The following is a 25,585-nucleotide window of genomic DNA, read 5'->3' on the forward strand; positions in this document are numbered from 1 at the left end:
AACAGGGAGGCGTTACTGGTGCTGGAGGTGAAAATCATTCCAGGCAGAAGAGACAAGATGCTGTTGGACAAGACGGCCCAGGAGCAAGAAAGAGTCAGGTAGCACTTCTGAAGGACTGATAAAAAAAGGGCCACTATTGCTTGAGCTAAGAGAACTAGCAAGAGAAGACTGGTGAGATAGGCAGGGACCAGATGCTGTGGGCCACATTGGAACTTTGTCCTGAAGGCAGTGAAAAGCCATTAAAGATGGTGGTGGTGGTGGTGGTGGTTGTTACTGTTTTGAGAGAGTGTACGGGATGGGGGACAAATAGGGAGAAGAATGATCAGATTCAAACCCAGAATCTGAGAAATAACATTGTCCAAAGTCACTTTAAAGCTGGAATTTGAACCCAGCATGCTAGATTCCCACCTTTTGCTCCTAATCCATAAATCTGTATTGCCTTCTAGTTTTACCAGCTTCATTCTAGTCAGGGCAACTTATCATTAACAAATCCATCAAAAGACCCTTCAAAAGCACATATATCTAGTGCTTACCACGTGCCTGGGCCTACATTAGGTGTAGGGATTCAAAGGCCCTGGCCCAGAGACATGCCCTGCCTTCTGTTCCTTCTCAGTTGCTACTGCAGAATTTGGAATCTGTATTTCTGACTCTATCCGTTAATACATGTCCCAAGGCCTATTTTATTTTTGACCTAGAGCAACATTATATCAAAGCATAAGTTAACTGCAATTGGAGGTTTTGATGAAAACCATTCTCCCGTTAGCAAAATCCCCAATATTCAATATAATGCCAACATTAACATGTGACATGGTTACTCAGTTGCAGATGAGTAGACTGAGGTTCTGAAGGTTGAACCACTAGACCAAGGTCACACAGATGGAAAGTTCTAGGTTGAGAGGCCAGAGTCTGTCCTCTGGGGAACCAAACTCTCAGAGCTACACAGCCAAGCAGGTTTTCTCTGATCAGGTGCTCAGTCTGAAAAGGAAGGAAGGGGAGAAGAAAGGGCTTGAGGAAGAATTTTAATATGAAGGACACTGTATGCAGGATGGCGAGACTGTCCAATTATTCCCCATGGCTTTAAATACTTTTATTGACCTCATTGTTCAAAATCCTCAGAGAAGTCAGTATTACAGAAAAAAGAAATGAATTTTCAATTTTAACTAAACCTCATTTTTCTTCCCTACTTGTTTTTTAAGTTAAATGTTACATGTAGTTGCAGTTGTTAGTAAGATATGCAATTTTGCTAAGACAAATAAGTAAATAATAAAATATTTATAAAATTCAGAATGTATATTTGCTTAGGTCTTTGAGTACCTTTTTCAAAAGGCCTTAAATTCCTATGGATTAATCAAGCACATCTCAGATATTGTCCTTTAAATGCTCAGGAAAGAAATGGCCCATAATAGGATAAAAGGCACATTACGATCTGAACTTGAGAATTTGCCTGGAAATTTTTCTTTAGAACTGGAATTACTCTAGAAAGTGTATGAAATGCTCTGAGCACTTCATTATTTCTCCAAATCATCTATCTATAGGTTAGCAATGCATTTATATATTTTACCCATAAAAATAAAGTAGATCCAATTATGCATATGTTTATTGGTATTTATTATACTTTTACATTGAAGAGCTCTGTTATTGATTTCATTTTGAAAGTCATGTTCGGCCGGGCGCGGTGGCTCAAGCCTGTAATCCCAGCACTTTGGGAGGCCGAGACGGGCGGATCACGAGGTCAGGAGATTGAGACCATCCTGGCTAACACGGTGAAACCCCGTCTCTACTAAAAATACGAAAAACTAGCCGGGCGAGGTGGTGGGCGCCTGTGGTCCCAGCTACTCGGGAGGCTGAGGCAGGAGAATGGCGTAAACCCGGGAGGCGGAGCTTGCAGTGAGCTGAGATCCGGCCACTGCACTCCAGACCGGGCGACAGAGCAAGACTCCGTCTCAAAAAAAAAAAAAAAAAAAAAAAAAAAAGAAATGAAAAGAAAGTCATGTTCTTTGGGATACTGCCTCCTTTAAGTGTAGGGCTAACTCCTTTCCCCATTTTATTGTACAAGTTAGCTATTGATCTTGTTAGATCGTGTTTAAACAAGAAATAGTAATGCTTATGTTATACTTTAGAGGACTATGAATATCAAAGTAAATGGTCCTTAACTATTAAAAAAAGGATGAAAGTAATTTTGCTTATTAAAAATAATTTAACTTTACAACAGCTACTTCTCAAGTGAAATTGAATCCTAAATTAATCCCAAGTGATTCTTGAAAATGCTATAAAATTCAAATCTGGTATCATGAAATTTAAAAAAATGGGAGAGGGGGCGGAGCAATATGGCCGAATAGGAACAGCTCCAGTCTCCAACTCCCGGCGCCAGCGACACAGAAGACTGGTGATTTCTGCATTTTCAACTGAGGTACTGGGGTCATCTCTCTGGGGAGTGCCGGACAATCGGTGCTAGTCAGCTGCTGCAGCCCGACCAGCGAGAGCTGAAGCAGGGTGAGGCATTGCCTCACCTGGGAAGCGCAAGGGGGAAGGGAATCCCTTTTCTTGGCAGGCGAACTGAGACACACAACACCTGGAAAATCGAGTAACTCCCACCCCAATACTAAGCTTTAAGCAAACGGGCACACCAGGAGATTATACCCACACCTGGCCGGGAGGGTCCCATGGCCACGGAGCCTCCCTCATTGCCTGCACAGCAGTCTGCGATCTAACCGCAAGGCAGCAGCGAGGCTGGGGGAGGGGCTCCCACCATTGCTGAGGCTTAAGTAGGTAAACAAAGCTGCTGGGAAGCTCGAACTGGGTGGAGCTCACAGTAGCTCAAGGAAACCTGCCTGTCTCTGTAGACTCCATCTCTGAGGACAGGGCACAGCTATAAAACAACAGGGGAAGCAGCAGAGGCCTGTGCAGACCTGAATGACTCTGTCTGACAGCTTTGAAGAAAGCAGTGGATCTCCCAACATGGAGGTTGAGATCTGAGAACGGACAGACTGCCTGCTCAAGTGGGTCCTGACCCCTGAGTAGCCTAACTGGGAGACATCCCCCACTAGGGGCAGTCTGACACCCCACACCTCACAGGGTGGAGTACACCCCCGAGAGGAAGCTTCCAAAGTAAGAATCAGAGAGGTACACTCGCTGTTCAGCAATATTCTATCTTCTGCAACCTCTGCTGCTGATACCCAGGCAAACAGGGTCTGGAGTGGGCCTTAAGCAATCACCAACAGACCTACAGCTGAGGGTCCTGACTGTCAGAAGGAAAACTATCAAACAGGAAGAATACCTATACCAAAACCCCATCAGTACATCACCATCATCAAAGACCAGAGGCAGATAAAACCACAAAGATGGGGAAGAAGCAGGGCAGAAAAGCTGGAAATTCAAAAAATAAGAGTGCATCTCCCCCTGCAAAGGAGCGCAGCTCATCGCCAGCAATGGATCAAAGCTGGTCAGAGAATGACTTTGACGAGATGAGAGAAGAAGGCTTCAGTCCATCAAACTTCTCAGAGCTAAAGGAGGAATTACGTACCCAGCGCAAAGAAACTAAAAACCTTGAAAAAAGAGTGGAAGAATTGATAGCTAGAATAATTAACGCAGAGAAGGTCATAAATGAAATGACAGACATGAAAAGCATGACACGAGAAATACGTGACAAATCCACAAGCTTCAGTAACTGACTTGATCAACTGGAAGAAAGAGTATCAGCGATTGAGGATCTAATGAATGAAATGAAGCAAGAAGAGAAACCAAAAGAAAAAAGAAAAAAAAGAAATGAACAAAGCCTGCAAGAAGTATGGGATTATGTAAAAAGACCAAATCTACGTCTGATTGGGGTGCCTGAAAGTGAGGGGGAAAATGGAACCAAGTTGGAAAACACTCTGCAGGATATCATCCAGGAGAACTTCCCCACCTAGTAGGGCAGGCCAACATTCAAATTCAGGAAATACAGAGAACACCACAAAGATACTCCTTGAGAAGAGCAACTCCAAGACACATAATTGCCAGATTCACCAAAGTTGAAATGAAGGAAAAATCTTAAGGGCAGCCAGAGAGAAAGGTCGGGTTACCCACAAAGGGAAGCCCATCAGACTAACAGCAGACCTCTCGGCAGAAACTCTACAAGCCAGAAGAGAGTGGGGGCCAATATTCAACATTCTTAAAGAAAAGAATTTTCAAACCAGAATTTCATATCCAGCCAAACTAAGTTTCATCAGTGAAGGAGAAATAAAATCCTTTACAGATAAGCAAATGCTTAGAGATTTTGTCACCACCAGGCCTGCCTTACAAGAGACCCTGAAGGAAGCCCTAAACATGGAAAGGAACAACCGGTACCAGCCATTGCAAAAACATGCCAAAATGTAAAGACCATTGAGGCTAGGAAGAAACTGCATCAACTAACGAGCAAAATAACCAGTTAATATCATAATGATAGGATCAAGTTCACACATAACAATATTAACCTTAAATGTAAATGGACTAAATGCTCCAATTAAAAGACACAGACTGGCAAGCTGGATAAAGAGTCAAGACCCATCAGTCTGCTGTATTCAGGAGACCCATCTCACATGCAGAGACATACATAGGCTCAAAATAAAGGGATGGAGGAAGATCTACCAATCAAATGGAGAACAAAAAAAAGCAGGGGTTGCAATCCTAGTCTCTGATAAAACAGACTTTAAACCATCAAAGATCAAAAGAGACAAAGAAGGCCATTACATAATGGTAAAGAGATCAATTCAACAGGAAGAGCTAACTATCCTAAATATATATGCACCCAATACAGGAGCACCCAGATTCATAAAGCAAGTCCTTAGAGACCTACAAAGAGACTTAGACTCCCATACAATAATAATGGGAGACTTCAACACTCCACTGTCAACATTAGACAGATCAACGAGACAGAAAGTTAACAAGGATATCCAGGAATTGAACTCATCTCTGCACCAAGCGGACCTAATAGACATCTATAGAACTCTCCACCCCAAATCAACAGATATACATTCTTCTCAGCACCACATTGCACTTATTCCAAAATTGACCACATATTGGAAGTAAAGCACTCCTCAGCAAATGTAAAAGAACAGAAATTATAACAAACTGTCTCTCAGACCACAGTGCAATCAAACTAGAACTCAGGACTAAGAAACTCAATCAAAAACGCTCAACTACATGGAAACTGAACAACCTGCTCCTGAATGACTACTGGGTACATAACGAAATGAAAGCAGAAATAAAGATGTTCTTTGAAACCAATGAGAACAAAGATACAACATACCAGAATCTCTGGGACACATTTAAAGCAGTGTGTAGAGGGAAATTGATAGCACTAAATGCCCACGAGAGAAAGCAGGAAAGATCTAAAATTGACACTCTAACATCACAATTAAAAGAACTGGAGAAGCAAGAGCAAACACATTCAAAAGCTAGCAGAAGGCAAGAAATGACTAAGATCAGAGCAGAACTGAAGGAGATAGAGACACAAAAAACCCTCCAAAAAATCAATGAATCCAGGAGTTGGTCTTTTGAAAAAATCAACAAAATTGACAGACCGCTAGCAAGACTAATAAAGAAGAAAAGAGAGAAGAATCAAATAGATGCAATAAAAAATGATAAAGGAGATATCACCACCGACCCCACAGAAATACAAACTACCATCAGAGAATACTATAAACACCTCTATGCAAATAAACTAGAAAATCTAAGAAATGGATAATTTCCTGGACACTTACACTCTTCCAAGACTAAACTAGGAAGAAGTTGAATCCCTGAATAAACCAATAGCAGGCTCTCAAATTGAGGCAATAATTAATAGCCTACCCACCAAAAAAAGTCCAGGACCAGATGGATTCACAGCTGAATTCTACCAGAGGTACAAAGAGGAGCTGGTACCATTCCTTCTGAAACTATTCCAATCTATTGAAAAAGAGGGAATCCACCCTAACTCATTTTTGAGGCCAACATCATCCTGATACCAAAGCCTGGCAGAGACACAACAAAAAGAGAATTTTAGACCAATATCCCTGATGAACATCGATGCAAAAATCCTCAATAAAATACTGGCAAACGGATTCAGCAGCACATCAAAAAGCTTATCCACCATGATCAAGTGGATTCATCCCTGGGATGCAAGGCTGATTCAACCTTCGCAAATCAATAAACGTAATCCAGCATATAAACAGAACCAAAGACAAGAACCACATGATTATCTCAATAGATGCAGAAAAGGCTTTTGACAAAATTCAACAGCTCTTCATGCTAAAAATGCTCAATAAATTCGGTATTGATGGAACATACCTCAAAATAGTAAGAGCTATTTATGACAAGCCCACAGCCAATATCATACTGAATGGGCAAAAACTGGAAAAATTCCCTTTGAAAACTGGCACAAGACAGGGATGCCCTCTCTCACCACTCCTATTCAACATAGTGTTGGAAGTTCTGGCTAGGGCAATCAGGCAAGAGAAAGAAATCAAGGTATCCAGTTAGGAAAAGAAGAAGTCAAATTGTCCCTGTTTGCAGATGACATGATTATATATTTAGAAAACCCCATTGTCTCAGCCCAAAATCTCCTTAAGCTGATAAGCAACTTCAGCAAAGTCTCAGGATACAAAATTAATGTGCAAAAATCACAAGCATCTTATACACCAGTAACAGACAAACAGAGAGCCAAATCATGAATGAACTTCCATTCACAATTGCTTCAAAGAGAATAAAATACCTAGGATCCAGCTTACAAGGGATGTAAAGGACCTCTTCAAGGAGAACTACAAACCACTGCTCAGTGAAATAAAAGAGGACACTAACAAATGGAAGAACATACCATGCTCATGGATAGGAAGAATCAATATCGTGAAAATGGCCATACTGCCCAAGGTAATTTATAGATTCAATGCCATCCCCATCAAGCTACCAATGAGTTTCTTCACAGAACTGGAAAAAACGGCTTTAACGTTCATCTGGAACCAAAAAAGAGCCCGCATTGCCAAGACAATCCTAAGTCAAAAGAACAAAGCTGGAGGCATCATGCTACTGACTTCAAACTATACTACAAGCTACAGTAACCAAAACAGCATGGTACTGGTAACAAAACAGAGATATAGACCAATGGAACAGAACAGAGTCCTCAGAAATAATACCACACATCTACAGCCATCTGATCTTTGACAACCTGAGAGAAACAAGAAATGGGGAAAGGATTCCCTATTTAATAAATGATGCTGGGAAAATTGCTAGCCATAAGTAGAAAGCTGAAACTGGATCCTTTCCTTACTCCTTATACGAAAATTAATTCAGGATGGATTAGAGACTTAAATGTTAGACCTAATACCATAAAAACTCTAGAAGAAAACCTAGGTAGTACCATTCAGGACACAGGCATGGGCAAGGACTTCATGTCTAAAACACCAAAAGCAACGGCAGCAAAAGCCAAAATTGACAAATGGGATCTCATTAAACTAAAGAGCTTCTGCACAGCAAAAGAAACTACCATAGAGTGAACAGGCACCTACAGAATGGGAGAAAATTTTTGCAATCTACTCATTGACAAAGGACTAATATCCAGAATACAAAGAACTCAAACAAATTTACAAGAAAAAAACAAACAACCCCATCAAAAAGTGGGCAAAGGATATGAACAGACATTTCTCAAAAGAAGACATTCATACAGCCAACAGACACATGAAAAAATGCTCATCATCACTCGCCATCAGAGAAATGCAAATCAAAACCACAATGAGATACCATCTCACACCAGTTAGAATGGCAATCATTAAAAAGTCAGGAAACAACAGGTGCTGGAGAGGATGTGGGAAATAGGAACACTTTTACACTGTTGTGGGATTGTAAACTAGTTCAACCATTATGGAAAACAGTATGGCGATTCCTCAAGGATCTAGAACTAGATGTACCATATGACCCAGCCATCCCACTGTGGTATAACCCAAAGGATTATAAATCATGCTGCTATAAAGACATTCACACGTATGTTTATTGCGGCACTATTCACAATAGCAAAGACTTGGAATCAACCCAAATGTCCATCTCTGACAGACTGGATTAAGAAAATGTGGCACATATACACCATGGAATATTATGCAGCCATAAAAAAGGATGAGTTTGCATCCTTGTAGGGACATGGATGCAGCTGGAAACCATCATTCTTAGCCAACTATCACAAGAAGAGAAAACCAAACACCGCATGTTCTCACTCATAGGTGGGAACTGAACAATGAGATCACTTGGACTCGGGAAGGGGAACATTACACATCGGGGCCTATCATGGGGAGGGGGAGGGGGGAGGGATTGCATTGAGAGTTATACCTGATATAAATGACGAATTGATGGGTGCTGACAAGTTGATGGATGCAGCACACCAACATGGCACAAGTATACATATGTAACAAACCTGCACGTTATGCACATGTACTCTAGAACTTAAAGTATAATTTAAAAAAAAATTAAAAAAATAAAAAATAAAAAATAAAACACTTTAACTTAAGAGAAAAAATGTGATAGATTCACTTACAGTGAAAGACAGTGAAATGTCTCTTGTGATGGCAATAGCAAATAATTAAGAAAAATGCCTCTGACTTCTTTCTGTAATTTGCAACCCTTTCCAGCAAGAGACATTTATTCATTAAAGTTCTCAAGAGGAATTCTCACTGTGAGAAAATGACAATGCTATTTATTTAGCCCAAATGGAAAATATCCATAAAATTTTCTTCTCTTTATCTACCACATTCAATTTGACAGTAATGTTTATAAATATAAATGATATCTGCTCCACAGATCTTAGCATACATCTGTAATCTTGAAAACAGTAACACTCTTAGAACCTAGATTGTCCAAAATAGCCACATAATTTAACATTACCTGGTTCATTCAACATGTCCAAAATTGAATGCATTCTTTTCCCAAGCAAAATGGCCACAAAACTTCTCCGTGTTTCTATAGTAGTGACTGCTGGTTATCTATCCCGTATCTGTTTAGTTCTTCTCACATCGAATCAGAACCTTTGTTTTATTTTAGGGTGGTCAGAAACCTGGATAAAGACTGCATTGACCAAACACTCTTGTAGCTAGTTAGGGTCATGTGAATACTTCTAGGTGATGTAATATAAGCCTAAGTATGCAGGTGAGGTTGCCAGGGAAGCTCTTGAAATGATGTGCTATTATCCTCTTAGTCCAATTTTTCTTTTATTTCAGCTTTGAATATTGTGATAACTAGGGATCTAGCAGCTATTCTGGAATGTAAGATAAATTCTAAAAATGAGACACCTGGGTTCTTGATGGCTACAGGAACCTCTATTTTAGCTATCGCTCTCCAACATAACAAGCAAGCATCCACTGCTCATTAAGTATTTTCCATTTGCTCTGATATTCTTAGGCTCAGATGTCATTTCCCCCATTCTCCGTCTGCAAAGACCCATGCAGGTGGTAACTTCTCACGAAGTTTGTTCCCACATCCTCCGTGAGAGCGAATCATTCCGACTCCATGTCAGGGAGTACTCCTTGCTTGTAGCTCTCAACTTGCCATCTCCACCTGCTTGAGTGCTCCTCAAGGACAATGACTGTGGCTCTGCTATTGATTAGTCCACCACCCCATGTTTATAGTACCCACCACCTACTTATGTGCATGGAATGAGATCAAAAGTGTTAGTTGAAGGAATGAATGTGTGTTTGAGTGTGCATACATGTGAATGTGTGCGTATGTTTGCTTGTATATGCATGATGTGTGCATATGCATGTCTGTGTGTATGTGTGAAAGGGCTTTGAATTATTCAAGTGTGTAAAATTGAGTTGTAACAAGTTATCAAAAAAATTCACTGAGCTGAAATAATGCAGCAGGCCAAAGCAAAAGCCAAAAGAGAAACATAGTCAACCCAGTTTGAAAATGTCTGTAACTCCTACACAGGCAGAAACATTTGTGATTATGCTAATATTCATGTCACTCTCATTAATACTAATAGTGTGCCTATGGGGGGAGGTTGCAGGGTGTGTATGGGGCTGTGTATTTTCTAAGATGTTTTGTAAGATGTCATGTTGAGCTATTTTTCAATTCAATGCTTATTAAACAAAACTACCCATGAAAAAAATAAAAATAAAAAAATAAAAAATAAATAAAAAAATGGGAGAAGGGTTAAGGATAAGATTTGATAGTCTTATTCCATTAAATAATAGTTTATGGAAGGTACTGAAATGGGATTTTAGAATTATTAAAATTTAATTCCCAAATTAGATTTGCAATAGCAAAGGGTCAGAAGGCAGAGAAAAAAATGTGTGTGTGTGTCCTCCCTCCTTCTTTGTTCTTGGGCAGAAAGTAGCTCCACCACTTGTAAAGCGAGTCCCTAGAGAAAGGAAAAGCCCTTAGCTACATTTCCCAGATTTAGAAACCTGGAAATGCTAGAATTGTGAGGGCAGAGTGTGGCAAAATTTCAACTTTTCACTATTTAGAAACTCACTTATCTAATCGGAACTAGAACATCTATGCAGTTAACTCATTTAATTCTTACAAACCCGGGACATGGATCCCATATTGATTATTCTTACCAAAACAAGGGTTTTTCTAAGACATAATTCACCAAGTAATTTATCAGAGGTGACTTAGTAAATGCAGGATCTAGAATTAGCCTCAAGTCTTTTCTATTATTTTCTCTTCCTCTTCTGAATACAGAAATACAAGCTTTGATCATTTGCCTTCTCTGAATAAATTATTTCCACATGAGAACAGATTACATCCTTTGACTATGATGAGTAGAGACTGATCCTCTAGGGGAGGCTGATTTGCAAGCTGGGGACTTGAAAATCCCCAGGGAGGACTGGTCAAGAGCCAGAAGACCACACAAGCATGGGGGGAAGGGACTGGGAAGTAAGAGGGAGATAAAAGTGGGGAGGTGGGAAAATACTTGGTAACTTTTCTTTGGACCCTAGAGACCTGTGTACCATTGTAAACATCACTTGGATAACTCCTTTGACGCTGCCTCTGTCCTCTGTGCCTGGCATAACATAGAAAGGTAAAGCAGTGTTCCTGTGATATTATAGGTAACTGAGGACCACCATATGACTGATAATCAAAAGGCAAATACTTGTTCAATGATGACCATGAATAACAATTAGAAGAAGAGCTATTTTTTACCAAGAGCCTATATTGCATGTCCACCGCCGCCACCACCATCATCAAAATTCATTAGCATGTATTGAGTCCTCACTATGTACCAGACCCTGTTCCAAGCGCGTTGCAAGTATTATCCCACTAAATTTGTACAACTATCAACTATTCAATCAAGTAGATGCCATTATTATCTCCCCTTTACAGAAAGCAGAAACTAAGGCACAGGCAGAAACATTACTTGTCCAAGCACACAGGATCCAAACCCAGGGATCTGACACCAGTAACTGCAAATGGCTTACACATTTCAGTCAAAGATTTTTGTTGACTCCCTTTTATATGCCAGGCTCTGTGAGGAGGCGGTGATGCAATGTTGAGAAAAAGTTGACATAAATCCTGTCCTTATGGAACGTTCAGTCAGCTGAGGGACAGTAGTCAAATGATGATATAAATAAATGTAGAACTGTAATGGTGCCAAGGATTCTGAAGGAAGGGCTTGCAGCACTGTAATAGTATCTGTCCAGAAGACCTGCCCTAGTTTCACTTAATCTTCACAACAACCCTCTTCCTATTTTGTACATTGGGACAGAAGCAAGGTTTAGGGAGAGATGGGAAAACCCTCTAGGCACTTGCCTAAGGGCAATCTAGTCAAACCTTCCCAAGTTATGAATCAATTTTTTCACTCTGGGCCATGTCACATTTTAGTTGCCATTAGCAAATCATTTCACTTAGAAGCCTAAGTGGTAATTATGTGCACACTAAGGGATCCAGAATACTGATTTTACTTTAGTACAACTCACACATTTTTGTATGCAAAGATTTCCCACTGCTCATGTAACAGACACCAGGCATTTAACTGACTGCTCACATGGGCATACTAGCAAGAGGTATTCAGCTGAGGACTCCACACTAATGTTTTGGACTTAACGTTATGCTTTAACTTTTCATCTGTTTTGTGGAATGTAGAATTTGGCTTAATGACTGTGTTTATTTCTTTTCAAAGCACTGGAAATAAAAGGTTTGTGCAGATGTTTGAAGGACACCATATAGACTATTCACAAACTTTTGTGGTCAGTTTAGCCACCATGGTCAGGCCAAGTGACTCACTCTGAACTGAGTTTTGTTGTTTCTTAAAATATTGTTTTGCTCTTGTCCTCAGGAAAGTTGGTGTATTCATCACAAACATTGCTAGGTGGGAGAAGGGGGTGATAGGAGGTGGGATGATGTGAAATCATTTTGTCTGTGTGACAAAAGTTTGTTTCAACTTTCCTAGTTATTCCTAAGACTGTGTTTGACCCAAAGAGCATTTGGATCTAGAAGACACCTTAAATTGGAGTGTCTAGTGAAAACCTGCATGCTGCGAAGCAGAGAGCTGAGTCTCTGAGAGATTCAGTGATATGACCAATGCCCTGGACTGGTTGGTGGCACAGACATGCTTACCATTAACTCCAGCCTCCCAAAAGCCACAGTCCATAGTTCCTTAACTCCACTCCATGCTGACTCTTGGACTTCAACTCTTAATTTCTTTCAGTGTTATTATTTCTTCCCTTCTTCCCATTTCATACCTTAAAGGTGGTGCCACAATCATCTGAACTGACACATATTAGCTTACTAACTATGGCCTTGTAGTTTTTGCCAAATAAAGCATTAGTTATGTAACTCTACTCTGTTTTCTAGGAGTATAGAGTTTCAAACAGAAAATTTTAAAGAAATTGGAAATTTCTTTTTCTTTTTTTTTTTTTTTGAGACGGAGTCTCGCTCTGTTGCCCAGGCAGGAGTGCAGTGGTGCAATCTCGGCTCACTGCAAGCTCCGCCTCCGGGGTTCACGCCATTCTCCTGCCTCAGCCTCCCGAGTAGCTGGGACTACAGGCACCCGCCACCATGCCCGGCTAATTTTTTTGTATTTCTAGTAGAGACGGGGTTTCACCGTGTTAGCCAGGATGGTCTCGATCTCCTGACCTCATGATCCGCCCGCCTCAGCCTCCCAAAGTGCTGGGATTACAGGCGTGAGCCACCGCGCCCGGCCTCAGAAATTGGAAATTTCTTTAAGAAAAAAAAGAAGGAAGAATTAAAAGGTATAGTTAAGCAACATCAACTAGCTTCATAAATTAAAGAAATTTTAAGTACATTATGTGAGTCTGGGCATAGTGGCTCACACCTGTAATTATAGCACTTTGGGAGGCTGAGGTGGGCAGGTCCGTTGAGGCCAGGAGTTGGAGACCATCCTGGCCAACATGGCGAAACCCTGTCTCTACTAAAAACAAAAAATTAGCCGGGTGTGGTAGCAAATGCCTGTAATCCCAGCTACTCGGGAGGCTGAGGCACAAGAAATGCTTGAACTTGGGAGGTGGAGATTTCAGTGAGCCGAGATTGCACCACCGCATTCCAGCCTGGGCGACAAAGCAAGACTCTGTCTAGAACAACAACAAAAAAAGATATGTTACATGAGACATCAGCATATGTGCATAGTTTTTCTATTTTTTAGAAAAAACTAATAGTTTAATTAAATTAAACTAATGCTTTTAAAACTATTTTTAGTTTGTATGGATATATAACAGTTGTACATATATATGCAAATTTAATGGTAATAAATATAACAGACATTGTAGCTGACTATTTCAGCAATAGGGTCAGGAAGAATTGTATCTTTTCTAATTAGCCAGGAAAGAATCAAGGGGAAGGAGCGGCCAAACGCGGTGGCTCATGCCTGTAATCCCAGCACTTTGGGAGGCCGAGGTGGGCGGATCATGAGGCCAGGAGTTCAAGTCCAGCCCGACCAACACGGTGAAATCCTGTCTCTACTAAAAATACAAAAATTAGCCTGGCGTAGTGGTGCATGCCTGTAATCCCAGTTACTCAGGAGGCTGAGGCAGGAGAATCCCTTGAACCTGGGAGGTAGAGGTTGCAGGTGAGCCAAGATTGAGCCACTGCACTCCAGCCTGGGCGACAGAGCTAGACTCTGTCTCAAAACCAAAAAAAAAAAAAAAAAGTGGGGGGAGGGGAAGGGGAGGATGTCCAGTATGAAACTACGGGGATTTTTTTTTTTTTTTTTTTTTTGAGACGGAGTCTCGCTCTGTCACCCCGGCTGGAGTGCAGTGGCCGGATCTCAGCTCACTGCAAGCTCCGCCTCCCGGGTTCACGCCATTCTCCTGCCTCAGCCTCCCGAGTAGCTGGGACTACAGGCGCCCGCCACCTCGCCCGGCTAGTTTTTGGTATTTTTTAGTAGAGATGGGGTTTCACCGTGTTAGCCAGGATGGTCTCGATCTCCTGACCTCGTGATCCACCCGTCTCGGCCTCCCAAAGTGCTGGGATTACAGGCTTGAGCCACCGCGCCTGGCCTACGGGGATGTTTATGAGTTCTATTAGAATGGGGAATCTGGCATAGGTAAAAACTTAAACCTATGCTGTCTAATACAATTGTTGTTTGCCACACGGAGTTAAGTTTAAATTATTCAAGTGAAATGTAACTTAAAAATTCAGTTCTGTCACATGAGACACATTTCAAGTGCTCAATAGCCACATGCAGCCAGTGGCTATTATATTGGACCGCACAGGGGTAGAACATTCTCATCATTGCAGAAAATGCTTTCAGACAGGGCTGACATAGAAGATGCATCAGAGAAGAGGAAGGAGATGGACGGGTGGGTAGATGAGAGGGGAACATAAGGTAATTGCGACAGAATGAATGTTTATGTCTCTCCCAAATTCATATGTTAAAATTCTAACGCTTAATGTGATGGTATTAGCACGTGGGGCTTTGGAGAAGGGATTAGGTTTGAGGGTGGAGGCCTCATGAGAGAGATTAGTGCCCTTATAAAAGGGACCCCAGACAGCTCCCTTGTCCCTTTTGCTATGTGAAGACATGATAAGAAAACAGTCCTCTAAGAACCAGGAAGTGGGTGCTCAACAGGCTCTGATTCTGCCTGGTGCCTTGATCTTGGAATTCCCAGCCTACAGATCTGTGAGAAATAAATGATTTTTGTTTAAGCTACCCAGACTATGGTATTTTCGTTATAGCAGCCTAAACAGACAAAGATAGAAATGTTTACCAGGAAAAGGATGTGCTAGATGGATAAGGGAAAACAAGAGAGACAGGACACACGGACGTGATCCAGGGAAAGGTCTTGACTTGGGTTAGAGCTTGGATTCAAGGCATTGGCTGGCTGTGATAGAACCTTTGTGCATATTTTTAAAAATGGTGTCCCTCTGGGCAGAAGCATCCTGTGGTTTTGGCTGGTAGATAGTTCTTTGTGCAAAGAAAAAAAGTGTACTTTCCTCTAAACAATGGAGATGGTTAAAAGATCAGTGGTTGTTAGGGACTGGAGAAGGCAGGGAAGAAAAGGAGGATGAACAGGTGGAGCACAGCGGAGTTTTAGCAATAGCGACGAAGCTACTGTGTAAGATACCATAAGGGTGCATATATGTCATCACATGTTTGTCAAAACCCATAGAATGCACAACACAAAGGGTATACATAGTATACATAGTAATGAATACTATGAACTTTAGTTCATACTAATCTATTAATATTGATTCATCAGTTGCAACAAATGTATCACACTAACATAAGATGTTAATAATAGGGGAGACTTGGAGTGGGGTGGATGGGGTGGGCAGGGGTATATGAAACTCTCTGTACTTTGTGCTCAGGTTTTTTGTAAACCTAAAACTGCTCTAAGAAATAAAGTCTAGTAATGAAAAATAGAAAGGGAACCTATTTAACTATTTCTCATAAAATATTTTCAGGCACTCTGAAAGTCTTCATGTTCACATACACAATGACATGACAATAAAACACACTAATCTGGTTTTAGCTGATAATCTAATGTTGTTATATGTGATTCTATCAATATCCAACATGGAAAAAAAGCAAAAGAATGTACCTTCCGCCAGGTTTCCACAGAGCAGCTTCACTCATCTTGGTGAGCAGAGTGCAAGCTGGATTTTCCTACCCACTTGCTCTCTTCCTCAGGTGTCTGTACAGTGCACAAACTGTACAACTGTACACAGTGACCATTTCTACTTTGGGTCTCTAAACAAGGGCTGGTATCATTATAGTGCCTGAAGACTGAGGAGGACCGTTCCTGTAGGATGCCAAGGATTGACTAGAGAAAGTCTGGGTGAGTACAGATCACAGGAAACCACACAAGAAACACTCTTTTGTAGGACAAAGAGGCAAGGTCAGAGCCCCGAAAACCCCTCACAACTGGTATTAAAGCAGAGTGGAAAGAAATCTAAAGGGACAGGTCCTTTAGATTTAAGGGGACATGGGACACAAAGCCAGGAAGGAAGGAAGCAAACCCCAGCAATACTGTACCTGGAGGGTGATGAATGAGTCGCAGAGGCTCCCTTTCTGAGCTGGGATTAGGAGTTGATAGCGGTCTTGCAAGAGCAGTTCTGCAGAGCAAAGGGCCCGGTGCCTTGCAGCAGAGACACGTTCTGGGAGAGAGGGTTAGGATTTGAGTAAGTTCACACTAGGAGGCTATATATACATGTGTGGCATTGCCCAGGGGCTGGAGGGAAAGAGGAGAAGGAAAATGCATCCCAACAATGACTGGAATGCATCAGCAGTGCAAAACAAAACTCTTGGGAAAACCAAATTGTGACTTGGATTGTGGTTCAAGGAACTAGTAATGGGATAAAAAGCTTTTGCCTGCAGGCCGGCAGCATGAGTCCAACCCCAGGTTAGGAGTTAGCAATGTGCTTCAAATGTCAGTGTGAAAGGAATCCATGGGGCCAATCTAACCTTCTAGTATTAGAGTAATCCTGAAAAGAACCACCTGCCACAATAGGTAATCTTAGCAGCCTACTTCATGAGATGACTGGGAAGGGAAGATGAATTGAGATACTGGCTCATTCTTAGCCACGGAGGGAGCCTCTTTAGAATAAGACTGGAGCAATACGGACAATTTCTACCACTCCTTTATATACAGGCCAAGGCTCCTCCAAGCTTGGTTCATCGACCAGTTGCACCTATATCACCCTGGGATGCTTATTAGCAATGCAAACTTCCCTGGGTCCACTCTAGACCAAGTGAATCTGCATCTTTAGGGATGGGATCTGGGGATCTGCATTTTAGCTTCTTAAGTGATTCTTGTGTACCCCGAAGTTTGAGGAATATTGAGGCAGCTCAGAGGTTCTCACACTTCAGCATGCATGAGAATCACATCACTTACAGGGCTTGTTAGCTTACAGGCGCTTGGGCCCCACCTCCAGAGTTTCCAATTCACTATCTGGGATGAGGCTTGACAACTTACATTTCTAAAAAGTTTCCAGGTCATGCTGCTGGACTAGAGACCACACTTTGAGAACCACTGCTGCAAACAGAGCACTTTACCTGGCTCAGAAAGTGTAAAATCGCCCTTACCATTCATCCACATAATTCAGCTAGCTTCTACCTTCCTGTTATATAGATGACTGACACCCATGACCTCTTTTTCACCTTGTTAGATAATTTCTAGTTTTAAATTGACAATATGAAAAAGGATTACACCTGAATCTTGTATATTGTTCTGGTTCCACATGTTTATATTATTATCAACACTGTCCTTTCCTCGTTTTTGGCGGTGATCTGTTCAACTTTGTGCTACCTTGGGCTTCAAAATGCAAAATCAGCTCCTTTCTTTGCTTGTATGTCATGCAAAAAAAAAAAAAAAAAATGCTTCCAAAGTAGAGGAACCTGAAAATATTCTGAAATTCAGAAGGTGTTATTTTGGGGAGCCTTTCTGGGACAGGATGTCCCCATCATCAGCTAGAGGAAGCCCAGCTTCTGATAAACAAAGTTTTGCCTTGCACAGATCAAAGGGAGCCATTTATTGAAGGAAGGGATGGAAGTATTTGATGAGGCCCTTCTGCAGACTCCCTGTAAACAGGATAAACCCTATCAATGAAAGCTTATACTGAGCCAGGCCACAGTCCCCAGGAACAATGGAGCAACAAGAACACTGGGTGGTAAGGAAAGAGCCTTGGTCCAGACAAGATTGTTCTGCCAAGAGAATGGCTGTAAACAGGATTAGTTGTAATGAGATTATGAACTTAGGACCTGGAGGCCTGAACTGGAGAGTTCAGAGTTACATAAAGAAAAGACACAGAAGTAGCTCGTGGGGTAAGAGGATGCCAAAAGGACAAGGACTTTTCCTTCCTAGCATCCCTGTAGCCCAGAGGTGCTATCTCTCTGGGGAGGAAAAATTAGTCACTGTAATTGCACATATTGCTTGTAGGAGTAGACGAACTAGGGACTAAAGCACCAAAGTAGTGGGCCTCAATTAGGGGATATTGGCAATGTCTGAAGACATTTTTGGTTGTCACAACTGGGTGAGGGAGTGCTACTAGCTTCCAAAGGCAGAGGCCAGGGATGCTGCTCAGTATCCTACAATGCACAGGATAGCCTTGCTCAACTAAGAAATATCCAGCCCCAAATGCAGAGGTTGAGAACCCCTGTGCTAGAGTGACAAAGAGGGAATCCAGCTAGGATGCTGGTAGATGACCACCTGGAGACGGAGCATGGCAGGGGTGGGGAGGGAATGGGCAAGTATTTCATGGGCTTAGTCTAGAGGGATGTCATATTAGCAGTCCTCAGAAGGTGAAAGTTGGTTGTTGAGTGGGGGTGGATGGAGCAAGAAAGTTATTTACTTTGTGTGTAAAGCACATACAGTGCATAAAGACATAGACAGCATTTCTGGGGTATTAAAGTTTCACGGGGATTGGTGGGTTGCTTGGGAAAATAATGTCTAAAAAGGCTCCTTAGGAGGTGATAATGAAAAAAAAAAAGGTTGAGAAACACTTACTAGACTCTAGAAATTCACTCACTTTCCTCAGCTGCATCCAGGATTCATGTATTTTTTTCTAAGAAACAAATCTATGGCAGTAACTCCATGGATAAGACTGGTTTCTTATTGCCTTCAGGATAAAATAGAAATATCCTTGTATTTTAAGGCACACTTTTTTTTTTTTTTTTAAATAGAGAGAGTCTTGCTCTGTTGCCCGGGCTGGAGTACAATGGTGCAATCTTGGTGCACTGCAACCTGCCCCACCCGGGTTCAAGCATTTCTCCCACCTCAGCCTCCCAAGTGGCTGGAATTACAGGCATACACCACCATGCCTGGCTAATTTTAGTATTTTTGTAGAGATGGGGTTTCACCCTGTTGGCCAGGCTGGTCTTGAACGCCTGACCTTAGGTGATCTGCCTGCCTCGGCCTCCCAAAAGGCACACTTTCAATATGGCTCCTGCCACATTCTACCTAACATCCCTAGTGTCAGCCATAGTGAATCACTGATAGCTGTTCCCAACCCACTGAGCTTTTTCTCTGCAGGCCTGCATCACCCCCTCTTGCCCCTTCCCCTGACATCCCTCAAGTGGCTAACTGCTACTCATTCTCAGCTCCTCCATGATGTCTGCCCTAAATTCCTCAACACTGGGCTGCTTGCCCCTTTTCTGCACTTCCCCTAGCATAGGATGTATCTTACTCCTATTGCAGCGTTGTTCCCACTTTGCTATAATAATTTACTTCCTTGTCCATAAGGAACTCTTAGGCAGGTGTCTATGCCTAGCGCAATACCTGGTGCATACTGAAACCTCAATAAATACTGGTTAAAACCGTAAGATAATTTGCACTCATTATCTCCTTTCATCCACTTTACCTTCTTTGAGATAGCTATGATTATTCTTATCTTGTAGAAAAGTGCATGGATTTCTCAGATGACAAATGGGTATAACCTTCTTCCATGCCCTCTTCTGGGTCCTAAACATTATCTAGACCTATGGCCAGGAAAGAGAATGAGCAGGCTTCCCCCAGGAGCTGTGTTACTAGAAGAAAGAGCATAACTTAGAAATGAGTCACAGAAAAAACAAAGAGTAAAGACAGAAAGTGAGTGAGGGATAAGGGTTTTATAAATACAAGGGTTTCCCATTCTGACATCTATAGCATAAACCAAAGGCAGCACCTAGCTCTCCAGGAAACAGTTAGAAACCCATTGCCTTAAAGTCCTAGAGCTAAGATATGCATTTTCAATAGAGTGACCCCAAGCTGGACTTTCTGGCACCATTACTGAAAGGGTCACTGGCTCAGTCACAGAATCCGTAGGGTATGATAATAGTTGAGATGGAAGTCCTCAGGGTGCAGTTTGAAGCATAGATCTTGAGAACCTGGAGATCAATGGGAAGGTCAGGATCCAAGGCACAGTTTGGGAGTCATCATTAGTACATAGGGCCTATGTTACAAGTGGTCTTTGAAGCTGTGAGAGTGAATGAAATTAGAGAGGGATAAAAGTGTGGAGTGGAAACAGGCCTGGTATGGAAAGTGCCAAATAATCTCTCGATGTCTTGCATTTTCAGTTAATTTTTTAATCTATAACTTATCTTCTCCATGAGTTTACTGACTCCTTGGTGTTGGGGACAGCTTTAGATACTTTACAAAAATTTTAAAGATGCTTAAGCATTTAGTTAACAAATTAATTAAACCTTTTCCCTTCATCATTAAACTTCTGGAAATAGCTATAAACCAAAAATAAAATTCTAAGCCTCCTGACCATTTGAATGTACCCATCCTCTCCGTAAGGGCATTCCAAAGTTAACCTGAAAAACTAGTTCAGGCCATGATGGAAAGGGAGGGTCAGACATGCCTCATTGTACCTTCCTCCCTTTTAGAAATATACTGATAGAACAGACTCTTTAAGTCTGATAAGAAACATTTTTACAATCTATTCTCTCTGAAGCTTGCTACCTGGGGGCTTCATCTGCATGATAAAACCTTGGTCTCCACATCCCTTATCTTAACCTAGACATTCCTAAGTCTTCAGACAATAAACTTAACTCTTTCAACCAATTGCCAATCAGAAAATCTTCTAATCTACCTATGACCTGGAAGCCCCCTGCTTCCAGTTGTCCCACCTTTCCAGACTGAACAAATGTACGTCTTACGTGTATTTGATTGATGTTTCATCATGCTTCCCTAAAATGTATAAAACCAAGCTGTACCCCAAGCACCTTGGACACATATTCTCAGGATCTTCTGAGGGCTGTATTATGGGCCATTGATCATACATATCTGGCTCAGAATAAATGTCTTCAAATACTCTACAGAGTCTGACTCTTCGTTACCACAGCTTTCCTTTTGTCTTTATCTCCTTTAGTTTTAACTATTTGGGTCCTGCCAGCATCACAGGACTGAAATGTCTCTTTAGCAAGTTGTCTGTAACTTCTGCATTGCCAAATCTACTGGCCTATTCTCAAGTCACCTTCCACAATCTCTAGCATTCAGCACTACTAGTTCCCCTCATTCACTGAACAGTTGCCATCCTTGTCTTTCATATCACTGTGTTCTCTTGGTTCTTTCTCAGACTTCTTTGCTGAATACTACTTTCAGCTTCCGTTCCTGGCTCCTTTTCCTCTCTTAGTCCCCTAAAAGAAGATTATTGTTCAAATTTCTCTTTGTCCTTCTCCTCTCCTTTTTCAGGTTCTACCTTGACAGTCTCATCCACGGTCTCAGCTACGGCTTCTAGGATGATGACTCAAGCCCTGATGTCTTTCCTGATCATTTTGGACCTGATTCTCTGAAACTGGGGGAGGAAGCTGAATGCTGGGCCACTTTTTAACAATGTGGCCAGCAGCTCTGGGTTGATACTAGAAGCAAACATTAGTCTAGTAAACTACACAGGACAAAGGTAGAACAGGACACACAGGGGTAACACTGACCTCAGTGGGTGTTGCGGACTGAACGCTTGTGTTCTGCTCAAAATTCATATGTTGAAACCCTGTCCTCTAATGTAATGGTGGTAGGAAGTGGGGTCTTTGTGAGGTATTTAGGATTAGATGAGGTTACAAGATGGAGCCTTTATGCATGGGAGTAGTGTCCTTAAAGAGAGTCCTGAGAGAGCTTGCTTCCTCTTTCTGCCATATGAGGACACAGTGAGAATACTGCTGTCTATGAACCAGAAAGCAAGCCCTCTCTAGACACCTTATCTGCTGACACCTTGATCTTGGCCTTCCCAACCCCTAGAACTATGAGAAATAAAATGTCTGTTGCTTAAGCCACCCAGTCTGTGGTGTTTGGTGATAGCAGCCTGAACTGACTACAACAAGGGTCAGTCAGTCAGGACACAAACTTGAAGGACTGGAGCAAAGATGGGAAGGGAAAGAGATGCCAGGTGCAGGTGGGTCTGCTGTCAGTTCAGGATTTCTCTCCTGGACCCTGAGTTCCTGCCATGGCATAGCTCTTACCTGGGTTCGTGCACTCCTTATAGGGTCAGGAACGGTACATATGTACTGATTTCCAGACCACATTTCCATGAGACCTTGCCAGATCCTTCCACTGGGACCTCCTGTCTCCTTCCTCCAAGCTCACTTGACATTTGTTCTCTAGGGTTCTGCACTTGGCTCACATCTTTGCATTTCCTTTTTCACTTTGCTGGGTGATCTCATCCACTCCCATGGCTTGAGATACTATTTTTAGGCTGACAACTCCCAAATATGTATCTCTAGCCTAAACTCCAGACCTGTAACTCTACCTATAAATTAAATAAGAACCTAAAAATCAATATACTCCCAACTGAAGCTATTCTCTTCTACCCAGACTGACTCTGTTCTGTCCCCTGTGTTCTCACTGCTGGATAACACCAATGCCCATGCAAGCTAGAAACCACCGCATCATCCTTGCCTCGTCCACGCCTCATCCACCTTTCTCCATGTGTGAGTCAATTTGCCTCTTAATCATCTGTCAATTTATTCACATTTTCCTTCTCCACTGCCAATTTCTTGGCTACTCTTCATTTTTCACCTGAATATTCCAGTCATTTATCAACCAGTCACTTGTGTCCAGTTTCACAACCTCCCAATCAGTCCTCCAATGCCATTATAGAATTTTCTTTAAAGTAGGAAGCTGATGATGTTACTCCACAGTTCAATGACTTCTCATTGTCTCCTACCAGATAAAATCTAGACACAATTCTTGGCACACACTCCTCCTTCTCTATGTAGGCTTGTTTACAGACAATTTCCTATTAGTACTTCATACCTTAGGTACAAATAGTGTCAGTCTCCATAATTGACCATGCTGTTTCGCAACTCCACACCCTAGCGCATGTGTACCCACTACCTGGAATGCCCCTTCCCTTTATTCTGGTGGATTAAGTCGGTCAAGCCCCAATCCCTACATCATCTTCTCTTTGAGGCCGTCTCTGACCTTTCCTTTTTTCTCTATGCTCCTCTTCTCTTACATCCATTATATATGCCTGTTTTCCGGCACTAGTGGGCTAAATTCTAATTCCTTGCTTAGGTTTTTATCTTCCTGTCTAAATTCTGAGTTCTTCAAGGACAAGTGCCTTATCTCATGATTTCACTTCCCTCTGCAGCTAGCACAATGCTTCTAAAACTGTTTTCCTTGGATTACTAGTCTTATTGTTACTGGTAGTTAGACAGGCATGAGTGGGGCAGGAAAGGGATCGTCTCCCACCCACAGGTGATGGTTCGACAACTATCACACTGACTCTCTCAGGAAGAGACAAGCTCCTGCTGATCCACAGCTGTTAACATTAAAATGTTAATTGAATGCAGACACCTGGGAAAAGCAACGTCCTGGGAATATGCATTAAGAGACAAAATGGAGTATGACCTTCCAGGGGCACACCACTGGAGAAGGGAAGAAAGCCTCAGATCTACATGCCTACAACTTCCTAAACACACTGCGCATGCTCAATTCCCAAGAGTAAGGCAGGCACTGTGCATGCGGGCCACCCACCCTAAAGAAAGAATCACCCTAAGGGAAAAGGGTACAAGATGGCAGCCTATAAAGTCCCAGGGTCAAGGCTGAACACTGCACTTGTTCGCCAAATCACCCACTGGATCTCTTCCACGTGTTCTTTCCTTTTTTTCCTGTTCTAAAGCATTTTTTAAAAACTTCCATTTCTACTTTGAAACTTGCCTTGGTCTCTTTTCGTGCCTTATGCCCCTCCGCTGAATTCTTCGAAGAGGTAAGAATTGAGGTTACTGTAGACCTGTACGTATTTGCCACTGGTAACCGAGATACCTTCCACCAGTCACATTGTGAATTATTTTAAAAGGTATTCTTGAAATGAGAATCTGTGGTCAAATAAGTTTTGGAAAAACTGCATATTCACAATACCTATGAGCTCAGAGAAGTCTTTCAGCCGAAACCTGTTCAATCTGGTTTAACTCTGTCCCTTCCAAACCCAAGGTCAGGGAAAGATGCTTAACCAGATCCTTACAACACATGTGCAAGGAGCAAAGGTAGAGACGTGCCCAGACAAAGGGTGATGTGGGAAAACAGAGAAGGGGCTGCCCCAGGGTCCACGGGTTCTGGAAGCATTTTTGGGAAAAAATGATCTCCATTGCTCACAAGAAGATAATGGTCAATTAAACCCTCAGAAAGAAAACTTCCTAGTATTCTAATGCCTCCAGGGACTAAACTTCAGAATTGAATACAACTATCCAAAGGTTTTATTATCCAGGAAAGTCAAGTCTTCCAGGATGTTTTCTTCTCTTATTCATTCCTGTGGTCAGACTCAACTTTGAACTGGTCTACTCCACAGATGAACCACATCCTTCAACTCACTTAACAGCATCTATTATCCTATTGTTGCTTATATTTTTCTGGTTATGTCCTAATGATCTCCAGCCACAATACTGGAGGGCAGCCACTGGTCATTTACACTGTCATCTCATGGACTCTACGAGGCCCAAGCCCATAGTGAGACTCAACAAATGTTTATTAAATGCAGCAAACACAAGCATAATCTAATACTTCCTATTTGCCTTGAGGTGGCAGAGATGCAAATGTGGTGACTCAGAGCCTGAACTTGGGCATTTGGCGCTCCTGTGGAGCATTTTCTGCAGTGGCTGAGGCTGAGGGGGGCAGAACTTTTCTTCACTGTTTCTGTCTAGAAGAAAGGAATTTAACTAGTCCTACTGAACTCCCAGACCTGTGGAGAGGAGAAAGGGGCAGCATCTCTGACTTGGATAGCCAGCACATTCCCCCAGAGACAGCCATTTGTTCTGTAAGGACCAAAAAGTATCCAGACAAGTCTCAATCAATTTAGAAAGTTTATTTTGCCAAGGCCGGGCGTGGTAGCTCACGCCTGTAATCCCAGAACTTTGGAAGGCTGAGGTGGGCGGATCACCTGAGGTCAGGAGTTCAAGACCAGCCTGGCCAACATAGTGAAACCCCATCTCTACTAAAAATACAAAAATTAGCTGGTTGTGGGCACCTGTAGTCTCAGCTACCTGGGAGGCTGAGGCAGGAGAATCGCTTGAACCTGGGAGGCAGAGGTTGCAGTGAGCTGAGATCGCGCCATTGCACTCCAGCCTGGGCGACAGAGCAAAACTCTGTCCCCAACACACACAAAAAGAAAAAGTTTATTTTGCCAAGATGAAGGACACTCCATGACACAGCCCCAGGAGGTCCTGACAACATGTGCCTAAGGTGGCGGTGTACAGCTTGCTTTATACAGTTTAGGGAGACAGGAGACATCA

At 42.2% G+C, this 25,585-nt stretch overlaps 1 long non-coding RNA gene across 1 annotated transcript in view; it reads left to right on the forward strand.

Annotated features, from left to right (window-relative positions):
• Nucleotides 1-25,585, forward strand: part of LOC117065044 — a 60,095-nt gene that overhangs the window by 30,376 nt on the left and 4,134 nt on the right. The window contains exon 2 of the long non-coding RNA XR_004429805.1: nt 16,073-16,220. This is a non-coding gene — a long non-coding RNA (uncharacterized LOC117065044). The remainder of the gene's footprint in view (nt 1-16,072; nt 16,221-25,585) is intronic.

This window comes from Trachypithecus francoisi, unplaced genomic scaffold (genome assembly GCF_009764315.1).
Source record: "Trachypithecus francoisi isolate TF-2019V2 unplaced genomic scaffold, Tfra_2.0 Lachesis_group2, whole genome shotgun sequence".
In the NCBI taxonomy this organism is placed as follows: Eukaryota; Metazoa; Chordata; class Mammalia; order Primates; family Cercopithecidae; genus Trachypithecus; species Trachypithecus francoisi.